Source organism: Protopterus annectens, chromosome 7.part0 (genome assembly GCF_019279795.1).
Source record: "Protopterus annectens isolate FY-2018-M chromosome 7.part0, PAN1.0, whole genome shotgun sequence".
NCBI classification, from domain to species: domain Eukaryota; kingdom Metazoa; phylum Chordata; order Ceratodontiformes; family Protopteridae; genus Protopterus; species Protopterus annectens.
The window spans coordinates 1,323,547,010-1,323,564,402 of record NC_056739.1 but is presented as its reverse complement, the minus strand read 5'-3'; the positions used below and the strand labels follow the sequence as shown (position 1 = coordinate 1,323,564,402).

At 43.6% G+C, this 17,393-nt stretch overlaps 1 protein-coding gene across 4 annotated transcripts in view; it reads right to left on the bottom strand.

Annotated features, from left to right (window-relative positions):
* Window positions 1-17,393, bottom strand: part of ARNT2 (aryl hydrocarbon receptor nuclear translocator 2) — a 2,296,360-nt gene that overhangs the window by 702,803 nt on the left and 1,576,164 nt on the right. The window lies entirely within an intron of this gene.

The window sequence follows — 17,393 nt, the reverse complement described above, 5'->3', positions numbered from 1 at the left end:
CCACAAGAAATACAATTATTAACTTTTTCTGACATTAGTCTGAGGCAAGAAAAAAGTTTCCCCAACGGGGTACTTAGCTTTATTGAAGACTTCCGATCTGAAATTCGACTTCGAAAATCTCAGGAGTCGGCCGACCGGCACTTGCGAACTGATTCTGCTTCGGGCACCGCGCGGCAAGAAAGACTAAAGAAAATGGCGTCAGATGCATCTTATATACCCCTGGCGCACTGTCAGGGAAGAAGCGACAGCAACCGACGCCGGACCAAGACTTTGGAACTCTGGCCGACTGCGGGACCGCCTGATGGCAGGATAACCCAAGTGTAATGACTGCAGCAGTGTAACACGATGAACATTAGAAAATACAGCCTTGGGATTCCACCTGTGTCCCTGCTGGACAGGGGAAACAGGTGCTGAGTTTGTGGGAACATGGGCAAAATTCTTGGCTAGGCTTAAAAGGGCCTCTGGGCTAATAGTCTAGTATCCTCCTATGAACCTATGAAACACTTTTCTACCAAAGCCTACCCCTATTTCTACAATAAGCATTTAGTTTGCAGTACTTTCTAAACATGTGGAGGTTTGAATAAGCTACAGTTTCAATATGTCTAGAAGTAAAAAAAACTCAAATTAAGCAGCAAAAGCAGTAGCTCTAGAGGACTCTACTCTGGCAATACCAAAGATTACATAATTTTACATGTCACATCAAATAGCAACCAGTGCGGTAAGCCATTTTGAGTCTTCATGGTCAAAAGTACACCATATTTTCCTTTTAACAAGAGTTGGAGACCCCAGCTCTATAGCGCAGAGGAATACAACTTTGATTGTGACTCAGATGACCAGAGATTAATTAATGGTTGGAGAGGTTGAAATAGCTGGGAAAGGGTGGATGAGACATGTGCGAATTATGTTTGAGTACTCATCTGGGAAGAATGGTTTTGGTGGCTTCTCCCTTGTGGTGACTGGGCACTCCAGGACAGTGGTGAATGCCACTCCCCTTAGAAGAGGCACTAGGCGGGAGTGATGCAAGTGGGTTCACCCAAGCCAGTAAGACAGCCCTTGCAGATCAGTGTCAGGGAGTGGGCACATACCTTTAGTCAGGGGCATATACAGTCTCTTCACCATGACAGGGAAACCAAGTCACCACCAGGTGGTGGGGTTAGGCAACATATAAAAATACCCTTATGGTTGTCAGGATGATGGTTCTGTGATTAGATCTTGCCTCACTGGGAACAACTCTCATCCAGTGAAACATAAATGGGCAAACTGATCATGGGGAGCTGATGGTAGTCTGGCATCAAAGCAATATTAAGAGATGGAGGAAGCACTGTTGAGCCTGAATGAGTATTTATTACGTCAGAACACACATGAGGAGGAGTACGAGTGTGCAAGGTTGCTAGGATATGAAAAAAAAAAAACACCTTGGCCTAACCCCAGTTATTTTGAAAATTGAGCAGGAGTCAGAACTAATGTTCAAGAAGTTAGATTGGGTGGCATTAAAACTGGGAAGCCTGCAAGTTCATTTTCACACGTTCAAATCTGAGGAGGATCATCTAGCCGCACACTACTCTCCTCTTTAGTGCAGCAATGGGCGTATGATAAAATAAAACTGTACTGAGCAGCACAAAGAGGAAATCATTGTCATCTGAAGAGTGATTAAAATCATGAAAAACCAAGAGGAGGATAGGATACTGGGACACTGGGCACAAAAGAGAGAAACTAACAACCATTTTTTTTTTCAGAGATGGGCAAAAGTGAACAGTGAAGTGGCACTCAAGGAGTGCTCACTTACACATTCAAAGGGAAAGTTAGAGTGTACTGATTTTCAAACAAACAAGGTAAAATGAGATGGAAAGCCATTACTTGATCCTTAGAGACTGTATTACTTTCTGTTTATGTGCCATACTTGATAGAACACACACTGAAACATAAAAATGGAAAAAATAAAATACAGTGATGGATGTTGACAGACTCAAGATATAAGGTAGATTTCTCAACCACACTATATCAGATCAGCATCTTTTTAATCGAAATGGAATTTGAAGAAAGGAATGGTAGGGATAGTGGGCTGAGCCTGAAATTGTCAATATTGCTCAGTGCACTACCTCAAGTAAACAAATATGTTTAAGTAAATAAGCATAACCAAATTACTTTATCCACCACTATTAAAGGTTACATACAGGGTGAAATACTGATGTTTTTCAACAGAGACAGCAAGCTATACTGTTTAGTAATGACAGCAACCATGTAAGAGAGGCAGACAGAAGTCATACTTCACAGCTAAGGCACGGCATAGGAAAAAGTGGTAAAAGGGGCAGTATACACTGAGAGAAGCAGGCAGGTTCCAAGAATAAATCTTATGCAGACCAGTCTCCCACTAAACAATGACAGTTCTAGCAAGCATAACTAAGTTTCTAACTGGATCTGAATAATTTTGTTGTGAGGTGAAGCAAGGAAGGTGGCCACAAGATGAAGATCTTGGAGTGACACAGCATGAAACCCGAGAAGCCAATTTGTCCAAGAGAGTGAAGAAAAGAGAAGAGAAAAGTAGAGTTCTGTAAGTTAAACTTACCATAAAAGTATATATTCGAATGATTGATGCTGCAGTAGCCTTAGCTATATGGGTTATATTCTGCCAAGGATATAATAGCCAGCCAACATGCAAAGTTTCAGGGCATGCCCAAACTGTCAAACAGCTTGAGACAAGCTGACTAACAGACAACTTTGTGAATGAAGGCCTTCTGAGATTTCCTGCCAAGAGAGAGAGGGAGGCTAAACCATGAAAGGACAAGGTTAGGAAGAAAAAATATATAAGTACTCACCCTGACATTAAAAAAACACACCAAAAAAAAGGGAATGGAGGGAGAAAGTGACTTCTGCAGCAGTGATCATTCGAACATCTACTGCTATGGCAAGTTCAGCTTACACAACTGTCCCATGTTCTTCATATTGATCACTGCTGCAGTAGCCTTAGCTACATGATTACCATAGTTAACTATATTTAGAAGGTGAAAGAAGGGTACATGAGCCCCCTGGATAATGGTCCTAGCAAAACTTGATCTACAACTAGAGAAGGAATCAAGCTTATAGTGGTTTGTAAAAGTATCTACAGAGGACCAAGTAGCAACTTCTGGATTACTTCCTGGATCTAACCCCTTCCAAAAAAACATAGTTTGAAGCAAAAGCCCTGGTAGACTGGGTGTTGACCCTGCCTGAAACAGATATGTCATTGTGACTATAACAAAAGGTAATAGCTCTAGACAACCATTTGGAAATAGTCTGTTTTGGCAAAGGATTTCCCTCCTCCTTAACTTCACAAGAAATGAACAATTGATCTGGAGATATGAAAGATCTAGTTCCATCAAGATACTACCAGAGTTGTCTGTGGACATCCAAGGGATGGAACATCTTTTCTGCCTCATTTTTAGGTTCAGGAAAGAAAAAGTACAGTTGTGTACACTTACCATAAATGTAGATGTTAAGAGTGTATTCACTGTTGCAGTCATCACATTTGGGCTATCTGCCTGTAGGTAGCCCTCAACCGGCCTGAATACCAGAGTCTTTGGATTCCTGCGTTGGATACTGTTGCTTCTTCCATGACGTCAGGTCGTCAGGGGTATAATACATGCAGTCAACACCATTACATCAGTTTTTCTTGCCCCAGATGTCAGGTGCCCCCACAATAGGAAGCAATTATGGTATGGTACACCCCCATCAAAAAGCAAATACACAAGAAAAAATAAATATACCAACAAGAAGGAAAGGCAGAGCCAAGAGAAGTCAGGGGGCTGGAGGGAGGGTAACCAGGACTGCAACAGTGAATACATTGAACATCCACATTTACGGTAAGTCTGCACAACTGTACTATGTTCATAGTGTTTCAATGTTGCAGTCATCACATTTGGGTTGATTCCCAAAGCTAAGGAAAGGAGGAGGAAGTTAAAGGGCATTAGGACCAGCTATTAAGACCTGTAAGACTGCAGTGGCAAATCCAGTTCTAGACTTAGAAAAGATAGGCATGTGGTAATGCCTGGTGAAGGTATGTACAGAGCTCCAGGTAGCAGCTTCTAGGATGTCCCTAGTAGGGACTCCTCTAAGAAAAGCCACTGAAGTAGATGCAGCCCTGGTGGAATGTGATCTTATCCCCTATGGGGTAGGTTTTCCATGGTGCTTGCAGCAGAAATTAATGCAATAGGCTATCCATTTGGAAATGGTTTGCTTTGAAATGGCCTTCCCCTCTGCCCCTGCAGCAAAGCCAACTGGCAGCTGTTCAGATTTTCTGAGTGGCTTAGTCCTGTCCAAATAGAATCTAAGTTGTCTGTGCACGTCCAGAGAGTGCAGTATTCGTTCCCCTTTGTTTTGTGGATTAGGGAAAAAAGTAGGCAAATGAATGGACTGATTAAGGATCACACTAGACATCACCTTGGGCATAAACGAAGGATTAGTCCTGAGGGAAACCCTATCCGCATGGAAGATAATGAAGGGTTCCACTGCCATGAGGGCCTGTAATTCAGACACACTTTCTTGCTGAAGTGATGGCTAGAAGGAAGGCTGTTTTCCAAGAAAGGAATTTCAACTCTGCTGTTGCAGCTGGCTCAAAGCGGGGACGAGTGAACTTTTCCAATACAAAGTTAAGGTCTCAGGCTGGAGTGGGAGCTCTCCTTGGGGGGGGGTCTTACATTTTTGGCCCCTCTAAGGAATTGTTTTAGCAAGGGGTGCGAGAAGAGGGATGGCTCAGTATTATAATGTGCTGAAATGGCAGAGGCATGAATTTTAATTGACAAGAAGGATAGGCCCTGTGGAGCATTTCTGTTAAGTACTGAAGAATATGAGGTAAGCTGGGCACCGTTGTGCCCATCCCCTGAGCCTGGCTCCAGGAACAGTATCTTTTCCACTTTTCAGCATAGGATTTTCTAGTACTAGGCCTCCTTGCCTCCAAAATGACATCCAGCATCTGCTTACTGTGGGATGCTAGAGGAGTGCTCAAGGAATTAGCCAGGCTGCAAGGTTCAGGGTTTGAAGCTGAGGGTGCAGAATCTGGCCCGCCTGCTGGGACAGCAGGGAAGGAGTTCTGAGGCAGGTGCCATGGTTGTAGCAGTGACATACTGCGCAAGAGGGGGTACCAGTGTTGGCGTGGTCAGTCTGGTGCAATCAGTATTGTCCTTGGCTTGACCTGTTTGATCTTTAGTAGAACCTTCGGGAGGAGAGGCAGAGGGAGAAAGGCATAAACTGAGAGGCTTTCCCAGGTAAAGGACAGGCACATCCACTTTCCAAGCTTGACTGTGGGGAGTTCTTGTGCAGAATTTGTTCAACTGGTAGTTCTGAGGGGAGGCAAACAGGTCTACCTCTGGAGTCTCTCACCTGTTCCTCAAGAGGTTGAATATTTTGGGTTCTAGCTTCCACTCATGTGGGTCCATGGGATTTCAGCTTACGTCGTCTGCCAGTGAATTTAGTTTGCCTGGCAGGAATTGTGCTTGTAGGTGTACTTGGTAGCTCAAGGCCACAGAGCCATGGCTAGTCTGCAGAGGGTTCGAGTGGGTTCCCCCCTGCTTGTTTATGTACCACATAACTGTGGTGTTGTCTGCCTTTACCAATAGTTGTCCTGGAAGAATACGGTCTTTGAAGGCTGTCAGAGCATTCTGTACAGCTAACATTTCTTTTTGATTGATATGCAGGTGCATCTGTCTTGGGTTCCATTTGCCCTGAATGCAATGCCCTGCCATGTGAGCCCCCCATGCATAGAAATCATTGTTTCCAGGTCCTGAGAATGTTGACACCATAGGCTTTTTAGATACCATTGGAGTTTCCTCATATGCAGTCTTGCATATGGAATTAGTAGAATGCAAGAGGCCATGAACCCCAGAGCTTGCAGTATTTTCCTTGCAGATAGCTGGGGTTTGTGGCCAACAGTTTGAAGTAGGTTGTCAAATAAACCTGTTTCTCCAGAGTGAGGAATGCCATCTGGGAAGTTGTGTTCAAGCGTGCTCCCAGAAATACAATCTGTTGGCAGGGTACTAGGTGAGACTTCTTTTCGTTGATGGTGTACCCCAGTGAGGTTAGAAGTTTCTTTACGAATGCCAGGTGTCGTAATAGCAAGTCCTGGCTTTCTGCCTGAATCAGACAATCGTCCATGTATGGGTAAATTTGAATATTTCTCTGCCTGCAAAATGCAATGGCTGGAGCTAGAAACTTTGTGAACACCCTGGGCGCAGCAGATAAGCACAAAATTAAGATCTTAGTGAGGGGCCACTGGTTTTCTAGGAGGCCTCTTATACAAAACTTCTTTCAAGAATATTTTGACAAGAGACTGCCATGAAAGAGGAGGACCCATGGGCAGACATGCTGAAATTGCCGATAAATTAACCTTGCTAGAGAATAAAAAGGCCCTAGCATAGTAACTCGCACAAATATTTTAAAACCAGAGAATAACAAACCCTGAATAAGTGCTGGTTATGTTATTAGCACCACCTAGAAAATCTTTTCCATTTGCTAATACATGACTGAATAGTAGAAGGCTTCTTTGCCTACATTAATACCTACTGCACACTCTGAGAAAACAGGGTGTTAATTCCTTTTAGGCGCCTATGATCCATTCAGTCAGCTGGATATGACTGATGTCGGGGTGTATCAAACACCCCTGGTCTTGTGCAAGTAGATCCATTCTGTGAGGAAGCTTGTGGTAATTACCCCTGGCGATTTGCAAAAGAAGGAAGAACCATGGTAGCATGGGGGAGAAGGAAGTCATTACAATGATCTTAGGGGATTCCTTCTGAATCTTCAGATGTACTCTGGATATTAGCAGAAAAGCTGAAAAAGCATACAGAAACACTCCAGTCCAAAGAAAAGAAAAGGCATCTGTCTTCCAGGACTCCCTACAAGAAGGTTTGGGACAGAATTTTGTCAGTTGACTATTCACAGAGGATGCAACGAGGTCTACTTGAGGAACTTCTCAAAGATGGATCAAATCTTGGAAGACCCCTGATCTAGTTTCCATTCATGACAGCTTGCTCTATTCCTTCTCAACTTGTCTGCCACACAGTTTTGCTCTGATAGAATGTAGGATGGCTGAAGGGTGAGACTGTGCTGTGAAGCTATAGTTCAAGCTAACATGGACAGTCTGCAAAGGGGTTACAACCTGGTACCCCCTTGCATGTTGCTCTACCATGTGATAGTGGTATTGTCTGACTTGAAGAGGTCCCGGGGACTAAAGATGGTTCAGAGAGTTGGGTGCCTTAATCAGGGTAAGCACTTCATTGATATCTATATGCTTGCATCTGTCCTTGGTGTCCCACATCTCCTGGACTTTTATTCCTCATGAAACTGCTCCCCAAGCAAAGTCTGAAGCATCTGTGGTGACTGACTGCTTTGGAACAGGGAGGGAGAAAGGGAGACCTGTATTTAAGGATCCCTGTAGTCTCCAGCAAAAGATTTATCTTCCAACAAATACCAGAACTGGGATCTGAAAAGATAAGGGGTGTTGATGCTAGGACCAAAGACATTTCAGATACCACTGTATCTTTCTCATATGGAGTCTTGCCAGGGGTATTATGAGACTCAGCATCCCAAGGTATTCCCTCACATTGAAGTCGGAATAGAAAACCTTAGGAATAGATCTAAATAAAGATTTTCTGCATGGAAGAAAAGGTATTTGAAGTGAGCTGTCTAGCTGACATTTCAGTAACACAAAAGTGTGTCTGTGGGGAGTCAAGAAATACTTTTGAATTTTCTCTTGGAATCCTAGTTTGCGTAAGAGATCTTGCACCCAATAGAGAGATTCTTGACAACTTGAAAAGGACTCTTCAGAGATAAGTAGGTCATCTAAGTATGGAAACATATAGATACCTTGCAGCCTGCAATGACATATAATTGGAGCTAAACACTTTGTGAACACTTGGTGCAGTGAATAGTCCGAAGGGTATGACAGAGAACTAACGGGATCCACACACACACACACACACACACACACAAAAACCTTGAGAAACGTCTGAAGTCTGGATGAATACATGTGATAAGCATCTTTTAGTTCTAGTGTTACCAAGAAACTTGAAAGAGGATGAAGAGAACAGGTTGTAAAGACATAACATTTTTAATTTGGGCACTATCACAAACAGGTTTAGGCCACAATTGGTATCCAAGCATTTTCTTTCTTTACCACTAGAAACATATTTACCGTGGTGCTTTAACATATTAGCCTGACAATTCAAAATTCTGAAAACTGCAGTTGCAGAAGTATATATTTTTCCCATACCTATCAATAACTTTCCCTTATTAGAAAGATTAGGACTTGAATTAACTAACTGCTTAGCAGTGGAACAGACTAAGGATATAATTGCAGAGTTGGGTTTGGGAATTGTATATAAAAATATAAAAGACTGAGGAACTTTACACATCCTATCTGCCTTTTTTAGGGACAGCTGGCTGACTATCAGGAAAACTGCAGGCAATAAGATACACATCCTCTAAAGCAGACAGGGGAGGATGAATTGGTGTAAGTTCGGGAAAATCCTTCTGTAACAACTCAGTATTTTTTGAGGGAAAGAGAAACCTCAGTGTTCTCCCAAGGAAAACTCTGGGGTATCCTAGCAAGAGTCTCAGAAAAAGAGAAACGGACACAGGGAGAATCACAAAAGTACAGTTTTGTACCTACCATAAATGTAGATGTTCGAAGATCCACATTGCTGCAGTCCTTACATATGGGTAGTCCGCTGTCCTCGGTCGGCTCGAATACCAAAGTATAAGGCTGACGTCGGTCAAGGCGCTTAAAACTGACATCAGGACGTCAGGGTACAAAAGCGCATGACCGACGTCATATCCTCAGTCTTTTCTTGCCCCAGATGTCAGAAGGCCCTAGAAAGAAAGGCCAAAACCAAAAGACAGCAAAAAACCAACCAACCACCCCTGCACTAATCCTATTTACGATATTTACAATATTCACAACCCAAACCACACAACCGCCTCTAACTACAGAGGGAAGGAGGGAGGGATTGGACTGCAGCAATGTGGATCTTCGAACATCTACATTTATGGTAGGTACAAAACTGTACTATGTTCTTCATCTCACATTGCTGCAGTCCTTACATATGGGTAGAATCCCAAAGCAGAGGTAAGGGAGGATGGCAAAACTATAAAGCATTAGGAGCTGCCAAAATGCCCTGTAAAATTGCAGTGGCAAAACCAGCCCTAGATTTAGAGTAAAGTGGAAGGTGGTAATGCTTAGAGAAAGTATGCACTGAACTCCAAGTAGCTGCCTCCAAAATATCTTTAGTTGCCACCCCTTAAAAAGCTGTAGAAGTGGCAGTAGCCCTAGTGGAATGAGGCCTAATCCCAGCTGGAATCTCCTTACCATGATGGGAATAACAGAAAGCAATACAAAACCCAATCCACTTAGAAATAGTTTGCTTTGAAACAGGCTTGCCCTGAGAACCCAAAGCAAATGAAACAAATAACTGCTGAGACTGCCTGAACCCTTTAGTTCTGCTCAAATAATATCGCAACTGCCTGTGTATATCCAAAGTGTGCAAAATCTTTTCCCTTTATTTTGGGGTTTGCATAAAAAGTAGGCAAATGAATAGTTTGGTTTAAAGCCACACTAGAAACCACTTTAGGCATAAAGGAAGGATTAGTACGCAAAGATACCCTATCCTTATGGAAAATTAAGAAAGGCTCAACTGCCATAAGGGCCTGTAATTCAGAAACCCTTCTGCAGAGGTAATGGCCAACAAAAAATCAGTCTTCCATGATAAATATTTCAACTCGGCAGTAGCTGCAGGCTCAAAAGGTTGTAGAGTGAGTTTCTCCAACACAAAATTGAGATCCCAAGCAGGAGTAGGAGCTCTACGTGGGGGTCTTATATTCTTTGCCCCTCTAAGGAATTGCTTAAACAAAGGATGAGAAAACAATGGTGGGTCACAGTCATAGTGAGCAGAAATTGCTGCAGCATGAACCTTAATAGAGGAGAAGGACAAACCTTTGTCCAGTAACTCAGTAAGATATTGAAGAGCCACACTTAAATTAGGCTTAGAAACATCAAATTCCTTTGCTGTACTCCAAAATAAAAATCTCCTCCATTTATCTGCGTACACTTTCCTTGTACTAGGCTCCAAAATAACATTCAAAACCTGCTGTGGAAGCTGAGACCCTCCAGGGTTTAAAACAGAATATGCCAGGCTGTTAGATGTAGAGAGTGAAGTTTGACATTGAGTAAATGACTGTTCTCCTGAGACAGCAGGTGTGGAATCGAAGGCAAAGGCCATGGAGGCTCCCGTACCAGACTTCTCAGTAATGGGTACCAGTGCTGTCGAGGCCAATCTGGAGCTATTAAAATCATCTTTGGCTTGTCCTGTCTGACCTTCAGGAGTACCTTTGGGAGGAGAGGCAGAGGTGGAAAGGCATACACATGAAGATTGCTCCAATTGAATGAGAGAGCATCCACTTTCCAAGCTGTGGGATGAAACCTTTTTGTGCAAAACTTTGGCAGCTGGTAGTTTAGTGGAGAAGCGAACAGATCTATGTCTGGAGTTCCCCATAACACTGTCAATTTCTGAAATACATGAGGATCCAATTTCCACTCGTGGGGATCCATAATTTGTCTGCTCAACACATCTGCTAAGGAGTTCTGTGCTCCGGCAGAAACCTTGCCTGAAGATTTAGCTGTAAACTGAGAGCAGTCTCCCACAAAATCATTGCTTGTCTGCATAGAGGATAAGAATGTTCCCCTTGCTTGTTGATGTACCACATGACAGTTGTGTTGTCTGTTAGAACCAACACCTGCCCTGGAAGAAGTAAATCCTTGAAAGCTATTAATGCAAATTGGACTGCTAACATCTCCTTCAAGTTGATATGTAGATGTTGAAGTCTGGCAGGCCACGTGTCTTGTACCCACTTTCCATTTAGATGAGCTCCCAAGCTTTGTCTGAGGCATCTGTCGTTAGAATCTGACTCGCCTCTGGCCGGGTCACAGAGAGTCCCTTGTTTAGGTGACATTCCTGAGCCCACCACAAAAATTCCTTTTGAATGCAAGGTATTATCTGAATGACAGTGTCCATATCTTGGCAGTGCTGTGTCCATACATTTTTGAGATACCATTGTAGCTTCCTCATATGCAGTTTGGCATTGGGAAGCACCAGAATACAAGATGCCATGAACCCCAAGGCTTGAAGGACTGTCCTTGCAGTCAGCCTGGACTGATGAGACAATTGATGGAAGTAAAGAGAAAGATTCTTTTGTTTGTCCGGGGTCAAAAGGCCATCTGGGATGCTGTATTCAGTCTCACACCCAGAGATCACATGTCCTGAGAGGGTACTAGACTGGACATTATTTCCATCACAGAATACCCCAGACATCTTAGCACTGCTATCACATACTGTAAATGATGAAGAAGTTCGTCCTTTCCTTGGGCCAGAATCAGGCAATCGTCCAAATAAGGATAGATCTGTATTCCTCTTAGCCTGAAGAAAGCTATCACTGGAGCCAGAACCTTCGTGAACACTCTGGGCAGTAGATAAGCCAAAGGGCAATGCAGAGAACTGATAATGAGAAGTCCCAGCCCAACGCAGATACTTTCTGCAACTGAGCCTGATAGGAACATGAAGGTAAGCCTCCTTGAGATCCAGAGTCACCATCCAGTGATCTTTGCCCAGCAGAGGTAAAAGCTGTTGTAATGTCAACATTTTGAACTTGGGAATGTCCAGATATGTGTTGAGGATAGATAAATCCAAGATTGGTCTCCACGTGTTCCCTTTCTTTGGTACTAGGAACAGGCGAGAATAAAATCCTAGGCCCACTTCTGGCAGAGGGACCTGTTGTATGGCCCTTATTTGAAGTAGCAGAGAAATTTGTTTGTGAGCCTCTAGTTTTTGCTGAGGAGGAACGTCCGGCATGCCTTTGAAAGGAGGCAAGGTATGGAAATAAAACTTGTAACCTCGGTGTATGATATCCAATACCCATTTGTCTTGGGTAATCAAATTCCAATTTTCCTTGAAGAGTGCCAACCTTCCTCCCAAAGGAGCTGCCAGGCAAGAAGGATCTGGCAGCTGAAAAGGTAGGTCATTGGGCCTGTTTACGAAAGGACTGGCCCCTGCCCTCACCCGAAGATTATGCAGGTGAACTCCCTGTTTTAGGTCTGAAAGAACTCTGAGCTCTGCCCCTACCACGTCTAGATCTACCCCTAGACTGAGAATCATAAGAAGGATACGTCCACCCCTTAGCAGGCCAATTCCTACTAAACTTTGGAGGCTGTACTTGCAAAAAATCTTTAACAGCCTGCATGGACTTAGCCTTGTCTTCCATTTTCTTCAAGACTGACTCCACAGGTGAACCAAACAACACATCAGACTGTAAAGGAGCATCTAAAATCCTTGTCTTAACATGGTCAGATAAATTCTGATCCCTCAGCCATGCGTGCCTGCGAAGCACTGAACCAGTGGCAGCCACCCTAGACGAGGCCTGTACAGCATCAAAACCACATTGTAAAGAATGCTTACCCACCTGCTCTGAAACATGCACCAAATCTTGCAACTCTTTACACTCAATGCCTTCCGCCAGAGCATCCACCTTAGACTTCAATTGAGAAAGAAGATAGTTTTGATATTTCAACATATAAAACTGGCAATTCAAAGCCCTCATAGCTAGGGTAGAAGATGTATAAACTTTCTTTCCCCATCTATCCAAAGCTCTGGCCTCTTTATCTGGAGGAACCGGATTTTTTACAACAGAGGCCTTGACACCCTTAGGTCCCTGACTAACAGTTTCTGGGTCCGCCCTAGGACTCTTATAAAGATATTTATGAGCCTCAGGCACCCTGTAATACCTATCCGGTTTAACAGGAGCAGGAGGCAGAGAATCTGGATTAAGTGAAGCCTCTGCAAACACATCTTCCACAACATCCAGAACAGGAGGTATAGCCAAGGGCCTATGCTGGGGCAATAGCAAAAATTCCCTAAGCCTTTTCCTGGAATCAGAGAAGTCCTGACCTTCCCACTTAAAATGTTCCCTCATGGAATGAAGAGTCTCTGAAAAAGAAAAATCCTCTGGAGGAGAAGCAGAAGGAGTCGAATCATCTGCATCAGAATCAGAATAAGGAGAGTACTCCTGCAAGTCTTCAGCCGAAGACTCAGAAACATCCGAAGCCTGCTCAAAACTCCCCAACTCTGGCTCCACCCTAGGCCTCTTATCAGGAGGGGGCAAAGAACCTCTAATCAGAGTAATCAAATCTTCTGCCATTTTAAGCATGTGCTTCTTGGGCACAGACCCTGCTGCCCTAGGAGTGACACCAACAGAAGTTAAACCTGGCCTGCCTCTGGGAGAAGCCTTGGAAACAGAAGGAGAGGGCCTAACCACCCTAGGAAGGGAGGGGAGTACAGTAACTTGGGAAGCCCCTTCAGCCTGACCTGCCTCCTGAGAGGCCACATCCTGCAATATCAACGTCTCCCCCTGAGACTCCAGAGAGGCCTCCGTCGGAACCACCGGTTCCACTGACACCTCTAAAGAACCGACGTCCGGAACGGACGACTCTTCTTGCGGGTTTAACTGCTTTGTCTTTGCGCTTCTTCGAAGAAGCGGGCGCCGGAGAATCCGACGGCATATTATAATTGCACCGCTTCCCGAAGACCAGCCTAGCACAATCTAACCTTCGCTTAATAGTGCACTTATTGAACCTAGCACAAAAGCGACACCCAACAACGTCGTGCTCAGGCCCCAAACAAGGAATACACAAAGAATGATAATCCCTATGCGGTATCTGTTTCCCACAAGAAATACAGTTATTCACTTTTTCTGACATCCGGTAAAACACTGAGGCAAGAAAAAAAAAAATATTCCGCGACGGGGTACTTAGCCAACTTTGATTCGGTCTGAAACTCCGAACTCGAAAAATTTCAGAACGCCGAACGGCACTTGCAACGCTGCTTCTGCATCGGACCATGCGGCAAAAAAGACTGAGGATATGACGTCGGTCATGCGCTTTTGTACCCTGACGTCCTGATGTCAGTTTTAAGCGCCTTGACCGACGTCAGCCTTATACTTTGGTATTCGGGCCGACCGAGGACAGCGGACTACCCATATGTAAGGACTGCAGCAATGTGAGATGAAGAACATCTCAGCTCTTCACTGAGTTTAAATCAGAAATCTGAGGACAAAACCCCAAATTTGTCCCTGCATCTTCCTCAGCATCTTGAATCTCTTCAGGAAAAGAGGAATTCTTTTTTCTTTTACCAGAATCAATAGCCTGAATTGAACCTTGAGTCAGTCCAAGTAAACTACTCCTAGCCAAAGGAATTTGAGGAGGAGTAGATATATGTATGGTTTTCTGTTTCTTTTTGACAGTAAAAATTAGGTTGTTTTCCATATGTCATTGTTATTTGGATGGATTGCTGTGCATTGTTTTCAATACTGGGGGCAGCAGTCTAGTTAGGAAGGCTGACTCTGAACCCCCAGTAACTGAAATACAGAAGTTAAGAGTGTACTTACTGTGGGAAGGGGGAGTACTGGCTTTAGTAGAGAGTAAAAGAAGCTACAAACAGAAGGTTTTTGGGTAAAGGGAGCAATGAGCATGTTGGTGATAATCTGACTGGGTGAAATGGCAGGAAACTCTAGAGGGAGAGGAAGGGTCTGAGGGTACCAATGATATGGAGCACAGCAGCTGTAATAAGGTAGTGGCTGGAAGACAGGATGCTGTGATGCATCGGGGCTTGATGTAATGGAGTGCGTACAGAGGTAGGTGTAAGTTAATAGAGTAGGCCATACAATTGAGAATGGAGCCAGTGTATGAATGGAGTTGGTTTTGGAGGGGTGAGGACAACAGATCAAAGACTAGACAAGGAAGCGGAGGGCTGGACTGGAGGAACTGGTGAAGCTAAAGAAGTAAGTATGCTTGACAGTGACCAGAGGGATGTATTGCTCAGGGGAGTACTGGTGACCAGGATGAAGCACACAATGTTTATTCTAGTCCTTGTTCAAGAGTAGGAGGCAGCATACTAGAAGTGTGCTAGGGAAGAAGCAAGAAGGGGTGTAGGGGGTTGTAACCAAGTTACAATACTCCACCAAAACCAGAATACAAATGCTTATGTGCTCCACTGATGTCTGTCCCTAGACTTCCTAAATACAGTAGCTGGGGAAGTCACTTAGCAATGAATCAAAAGATACGGGGAAGGCCTCTGGAGCTAAACATGGAAACCAGCCTTTTCCTGAAACCACTGGGATATTAGCAACCATTTGAGGGTAATCATGTGCACATTAGAATGCTGCACCAGTCAAGTACTAGTGCTTTCTTAACTCAAATGCTCAGTAAGTCCTGCATTCCTAAAAGGTAGAGAATGATCTTTGCCTGTGTGTATCCTAAAAGCAACATACACTGTTTAGCAAATGCAACTGAATAATGCTAAACTTTGAAACACTAACAAACTTGCTTTTTTAAATAACTTTGCTATTCAGCACTTTGCCTGAATAAATTTTTCTCTGGATGCTGCAATTAACTGTCAAACACAAGATGCAGTCAGATGTGACTGGTCTTGAGAAAGGCACAATGAGTGACTGCCATGTAGTTCACAGATATTCTGTGAATGGATGAAAAGCTGAATGGTACTGTGAGACTAAAGTGGTTACATCTATTGCAAATGCACAAGGACCTTCATCGTGGCTTCCTGAGTTATGTAGGTAAGTGTCCTGAAGATCCTAAAGTACATTCAGTCTCTGCACTTTATCAGGAAAAACAGCTAGAAGAGTGGCAACTCAGAATTTTTGCTTTGCTGCAGAGATCCATCATGGGCCTCAAGTCCACAGTATTCTTTTCAACCAAAAATAATTGAGACTACCATCCTCAGTGTAGTCTAGTGGAACATGCTTGACTTTTGGAAGGGATGCACAGCTTCAATGCTTATCAAGGCACTCTGGGATCTAGGACTGCTGATATAGCAGGACTTAAGAGGGTCAGCAAAACTGCACAGAACAGATATAAGATCCTATTTTTCGCTTATCCACTGGTCAGTAGTAAGTGCAGACAAATCTAAGTGTAGACAGATTCCCTTCTCCTGGCGAAGTGGTCCTATGATGAGTAAACACTGCTACTCTGACTCCACTGAGAACCAGAGATTCTGCTGTAACTGCATGCCACATGTTTATCAATCAGACTGCTGTTAATCCTGCTGGAGGTGGTAAAAGTGGTACCCAATGTCTTTCCAAATCCTTTAATAGCATGAGATATAACCCCAGCAGCTGAAAGGTTCCTGGCATTTTTTCTTCATTTACTACAGATGTCTGTGTACTTCTGCTTCAAACAACTTGGAACCTTAGAAAAAAAAAAGAGTCCACAAAAGACTCCTCTGTATCATCTGCAGGCAGAACTGGATACAACCAACTCTCTTGACAGCTGACACTGCTACAAGTATCCACAGATTGATAAATTTACTCTTGTGGGAGATGGCTGTTGATCCTGCAATGGTTTGGGTTCAGAAAATCTTGAAGTGTACCCTCAGATAGCAGAGTCTGGTATTTAAAGGTTTTTTTCCAACACATCCCTCAGAAAAACATACCAAATATTTCAATTAGCTTGACATCCTCATGGAGAAAGTAGCGGATACGAGTAGGTTTTGCCGAAACATTATAGAGCCCTGGATTCCTTGTTAGGTGAAGGAGAACTGTGACCTCTGAGTCAGGGTTCTAATTCAATGCAGCAGTAGTTGTCGTGTCTGGCTTTGAGATTTCTGACATGACTGCAAACTCTGTGGGGAAAGCTGACGTGATGCTAACAGTGGCAGTTAGAAAAGCAAAGCGATGACCATAAGAGTACAACCTGGAGGCCTGAATGTTAGAACTTTAAATTCTGGAACCTGCCCTTGGATTAATTAGGGAAAGCATCAAATGGCAGCTGCTAGAAAATCTTTTACAATCTTGATGGGACTCTGGAACTAGAGGGATATGAGTAGAGAAAGAAAAGATAGTTTCAGTCATTGATGCAGAGTTAAGTCAGCAAAAGCACCATGCACCAAACAACAAAAGAAGCAGAAGGACCAAAAACTGCTTACTAGGAGCCAGCAGGATATGACATTTAACCTCTGGGACTGAAGGTCCACTACAGCTTACTTGAAGCACAATAACGAGTGGAACCACTGAATAGATACCTAGGAGGGATATGAAATGTAGAAGGATGCAACAGGCAAAGGGACAGGATGTGGTGATAGTGGCACAGCAGTTAGAGAGCTAGCAAAACCAAAAGAGAGTAGACCGAAATCTTTGCTTATATCACTGAAGTGTCTGTCCCCAGATTACTACCTATCCATCCCCTTTCCTCCACTCTTACTTTCTTCTATTTTCAACAGCAACAGTACAAGCACTGCCACATGATCATGTAAATAAGTTCCATGTGAGTACATGCAAATGCCATATATAGGAACATGAATAAATGG